Source organism: Haemaphysalis longicornis, unplaced genomic scaffold, assembly GCF_048455015.1.
Source record: "Haemaphysalis longicornis isolate Haplotype H1 unplaced genomic scaffold, Haemaphysalis longicornis Haplotype H1 scaffold_187, whole genome shotgun sequence".
NCBI lineage: Eukaryota > Metazoa > Arthropoda > Arachnida > Ixodida > Ixodidae > Haemaphysalis > Haemaphysalis longicornis.
Genome location: NW_027526286.1, coordinates 333,626 through 338,903, shown reverse-complemented (window position 1 = coordinate 338,903; position 5,278 = coordinate 333,626). Strand labels below are relative to the sequence as shown.

Here is a 5,278-nt window from a genome sequence, read left to right as displayed (position 1 = left end):
TAAGATTGTGGTCCCACTTTAAGACATGTATAATGACGCTTGGATATGCTTCTGCTTATCGATTCCAGTTTTTAAATGATATATATGAAAAATTTCAACCTGAGGTGTAGTCTGCGATCTTTGACGCCATACCATTTAGGTTTACCTTTGATTTCCCTCAAACAAAGTGGACGATCCCAATTACTTAAAACGAATCCCAGGGCCCTATTCTGTAGGTTTTCGAGCGTATGCACCCTAGCAAACACATGAGTACTCCAACATTGAGCCAACATGAGTGGAATACGGTTGTTCTTGGAAGTTAAATGGAGGCTCGCTGAAAGTTTGTCTCATAAAACCCAAAACACATGGATCCTTAACTTTCATGTTTGTAAAGTGCCTAGTTTTCCCTGGGCGTTCTTAGAGCAGCGTCATTTACGCTACACGTATAAAGCTGCTAGGAGCGTTTCCTTGTAAAGTTGGCGTGAACACACTTTTTAACATTCAACGACATTTCTTAATTGGCCCATCAGGATGCTATTACATTCAAATGAAGCCAGGTACACGGAATCACGTTCATTCTTTAATGTCCGGTAAACTACACAGTCATTCGCTGTTAATTTATGCACTCAAGGATAAGACCTTCGGTTCAACGTTTCTGAAATCACAGTCGACGCCCCTTGGATGAAAGCACGCCACATGGTTGCTACGATTGTTCAGAAAGTTCGCCGAAGCACTCATCTTATCTAGCAGGCGTTGGCTGTGTGCACCGCACAGCCATCGAAGCATATCGACGCGCTTATCTCAGAACGCAAACAACTCACGTCAGCGGTAGACCACGAAAGGGGAGCGATTGTTGCCGGGCACAGACAGCAGCCTCACAACGAGCGCGATACATGTAGCGTATACGCCCTCAGTCTTTGCACGCCTTCGAACATGGCTCATGGCAGCCACGAGCTCGTGCTGGTCGGATATTCCGAACACCTCGACAGGAGGCCCCTGAATTTCGTGGATCCCATTCCTCCGGCCTTAATCTGCAGCGCGTGTGCACACATTCCGAGGCTGACGTTTTCTCTTCTGTGTGGACACGTCTTATGCGAACCATGCTACCAGAGCTCCGCTACAACTTCGGAGTGCGTCTGTCCACTGGAAGGGGATGTTTCTGGCGCAGACGATGTCATCAGTAGGAACTATCCAGCCGAGAACCTGCTCAAACGAAAGGTGAGACGTCGGGATCGGCGCGTGCACAACTGATTGTTGGCAGATTGGGCAGATTTACCACGTCGTCGCAACAACAATCCGCATCTGTGCGCTTGTTGTTGTTACAGTTAATCCTTGATTATTCTGTGTCCGCTGGGCCTTGTCCTGCAATTCCTGCGTTTATTCTTGCGCCTCCCGCATTTCATTGATGTTGCCTTTGAACATGTTCATTAAAAGGTGCTGGCCAGTTTCGGACAGTTCTGAGCACCCGGAGGAGGCGCGCCTTCACAAATGGCAGTGAGCATCTTATACTATTCCCTGCGGTTGTAGGACCTCCGAAAAGTGCAGGTGGTCGGCAGTAAAAAGCGAGCGACATGTTTTAAATCTGTTCGTTTTAGTAACGCCCGCTACTGAACATATTCTGTGGGTGTGTCGGTGGGTATGCATCTTCGTTCTCACAGAGTTTATGCCGAAGTACAGTGCATAAGGCCGTTACAAGGAGAAAAATACTAGCGCTTCGGTGCTCACTTGTCACTATCGGGTGACTGTGCCGCTGCCATATGTAACAGGCTAAAAATACAGCCGGGTGCCTTAACTCGTATTCGCGTAACGATGGCCGGTGATAGTTTTGTGCGTACGTAGCTATGCTCACCCGTTCCTCGACCCCAAGTCGTCACCAGTCGCAGATAGTGTGGCCCGTAAGCGTTTACCGGTTACTGGGAAAGAACTGGCTACTTGTAGCAGTAAAATTAGTTACTGCATGCATAATTATCTTCTTATCGCTTTTTGAATGATGGAGGTGAACAGTAATCTGGTGTTGTGGGATCCGCAAACAATTTACTGGAAACCCCACTCCCGTGTTTGCGTAAGTTGATAAAAGGTGATACATTGTGCCAATACTACGTACTCCGTACGTCGAAAGTTGCTTGATCTTTTTCGAAAGATAAATGGCGCTTAAAATGCCCCCATGCGCTATGTAGACATGGTTAACCATGGGAAGCTGTGCTGCTTAGCCCAAGAACGAGGGTTCGGTTCCCGGCCGGGACGGCCGCTTTAAGATGGAGTTGAAAAGAGAAAACGCCCATCTGATGAAGGATTCGGCACACGTGAGCGATCCTCAGTAGGTCAAATAATCCGGAGCCCTTCACTAGGGAGCGCCTCATCGCCTATGTAGCGTCGGCCCGTTAAGCCTCGTAATCAATCAATAAATCAAACCAGAGAAGCTGCAGCATGCAGCCGGTGTTTTACGTATGACTAGCCATTTCGAAGTATCTGGCGGGTGGTGGTTTACGTTGCCACGGTGACTCTGCTCCACTGTTGTCGCTTGAGGTGTGCTTCATGCAGTAGATCGCTGCGCAAGCATCATCAAGGCATATAGCTAAAACGCTCGAACAGCGAGTGTTCAATATTTTGACGCACATTAAATATCCTCAGATGGTCAAAATTAATCTGAAGCCGTCCACTACGGCGCGCCTCATCACCTGTGTAGCGTCGGCGCGTTAAACGCCATAATCAATCGATCAATAAATAGCTGCGGGCGCACTCTTTTGTAAGCGATATATGGCTCCCTCCCCTGACTTCTAATACCTTTCTGTTTTGTTTATTTTTTTCCTGCATGCGCACACAATGGGGCCGGAGGATTTTTCTGCCGTAAACAGTACACCCAGAATTTCTGTTTGCCTAGCCATATAAGGTTTTGCTTCGAAAGTTTGCGCAATAAATGAAACTGGCTTCAGCACATTGTTGCTGGTTCATTTATCAATACGAAAACCAGTAGCAACAATCAGGCTTAAAAGGCTTGAACATGAAATGGCTTGAGAAACACAATTTTAGGGCTACATTTTGAGTTGACCGCTTTTAAAACGTCCGTTTCGTGTCAGTTTCATTGTGGCGTACTTCCGGTTGTAGGTGGGCTTGGGTTAACTTTTGCTGAACTTTGATGCAGAGACATTTTCAAGAACTAAACCTATTTTAAACTGTCTTATATTTGTTTTTCAACGTTGTCCAAACACCTAAAGATCGACAAGATTTTTTTATGATAAAGTGGAAAGTTTTCAGTGCAGGGGGATGAATTTCGGAAGATAGGCAAGGGTAGCCGGCTGCGTCCTGCGGCAGTAAACCGTAAACAATGCTATCCCGGTCACATTTATCACGCTTGTAACACGATTTTTATGCTCGTGAAAATGACCGGGAACACGATTTTTGTGTCCGTGAAAGTGGCCCACTCTTAACCCACTCTTACGTATTTCGGCGTCGACAAACTTGCGGTATTCTGACGCGAGCTGTTCGAAAAGCAACAAACGGTGCTTTCAAGCGTTGGCATTTCTGGTGTGTTCTCCGTGCGAAAAATGAGTGCTGTAGCCCCGCCGTGCTTGCATCGCGTAAAATCTGTTTCGCTTTTAGCCAAGCACGACTCCCTCAAAACTGACACCGTGAAACGGACACGAAACGGACAAAAAATGAAAATGAGAATACTTTGTCGGCTTCCAATCCTCGCAACGAAAGTGAAACAGGCTTTTCCGGTTGTGGCAACGATAGAGTAATGCAGGGCTCCACCACGATCTGGGCTCTTTGTTACGTGCGCTTCAACGTCGGGCGACAATAGAAGTGGAACGACAGTGAGCAATACCAGCCTAAATTCTGTATTGGGAAACCACACATCGCTTGGCGCCGAGCAAAAGCAGAGAGAGTTAAGAAACGCGTGATTTCTTGCGTAAAATAAGATGTTGTGCATCCTTTAGTGCCCCTTTCATTATTCTCTTGCGCGGTACGGCTGCTTCAATAATTAATATATAACGGGGAAGTACGGTGACCACACCACCATCTAAATGTTATCGGCCTCAGCGGTGAAAACCGGTCACAGCTGCCATTGAACGAAAAGCGATTATGTAACTACAAACAAGTGACACCATCTCATATGCTTGTTTTCTGACTGCTTCCTTTTCTGTTCTTCACGTAGGTGCACTGCTCGAATGAGGTCAACGGATGCAGTGTCGTTCTTCCAGCTTCGCAAGTCGCCGAGCACGTTCGCAACGATTGCCAGCACCACGTGACCCGCTGCCCCGTGTGCTCGGCGGTGGTGCTCAGCCGCGACGTGTGTGCACACCTGAAATCCCAATGTACAGCACTTGTACTGCATGCTGCGCCTGAAGCGCGAGTGAGGCCGGATGGCAACGATCGCACACATTTGCTAGTGTCCGAAGACACAGTAGAGCAGCGAGTACGTGGTCTAGATGCTAAGCTTGCCCAACTGTCACTGGAGGCCACGTCGCTAAGCGACAAACTTTGCCACAGCAATAATAATTTGAAGGAAGCACTAACAGAGCAGCTTCAGACAGCCTCTGTTCAAACTCTACATCGTTTGGCCAAGAATGAAGCTGAGATTAAAGCCCTGGTAACGTACCAACAAAGGTTAGAACAACGAGTTGGGGAACTAGATGCTAAGCTTGGTCAACCTCCCACGGGTAGTGACACTCTTAGTGACACACTCGTTGAAGTTACCCGCAAGATTGATCATTTAAAGGAAGCGCTAACAAAGTTTGGGACAAACTTAGATCACAACGTAGCTGACATAAAAGCTTTTTACACGGAACACCGTGAATCCTTCATGACTGCCATAGCATCAGCGTTACCATGGCCTCCAAGTAACGCGAAAGCCCGTCAACGGGTTATGACGGAGTATGCAGCACTCAAACGGAAGGCACTGGAAGATGGTTGGTCTGTTAGCTGGAGCGACAAAGTATATCTACTGCGGTATTTAATATCTTGGGGAATTGAATTTAGAAAAGAGGGTGACAGCGTGTGGCTTTATTTGTGCATTCAGTTGCACGAGGGTAGAGAGGATGACTTTATTGACTGGTCCTTTCCAAGAAGATTGAACCTCACATTCATACACCCGAAGACACGACATAGATGGGTGGTTTCAGCGAGTCAAGATTGGTATTCGGCAGACTGCAAGGCCTTTGAGCGGCCAATAAGAGGCAGCAATGATGCTTTCAGTTTTCGTCGAGACAGAGCGAACTCGAGTCTCATAGAAAGTAATGGTTTTGTTGAGAATGATCAGTTGCTTGTAAGGCTCGAGGTGTGCAACATTTAAATAGGA

At 47.2% G+C, this 5,278-nt stretch overlaps 1 long non-coding RNA gene across 1 annotated transcript; it reads left to right on the top strand.

Annotated features, from left to right (window-relative positions):
• Positions 1-773: 773 nt before the first annotated feature.
• On the top strand, positions 774-4,916 carry LOC144166718 (uncharacterized). Its single transcript, XR_013321739.1, has 2 exons — positions 774-1,197; positions 4,136-4,916. It is a non-coding gene; the product is annotated as an uncharacterized LOC144166718 (long non-coding RNA).
• Positions 4,917-5,278: the final 362 nt, after the last annotated feature.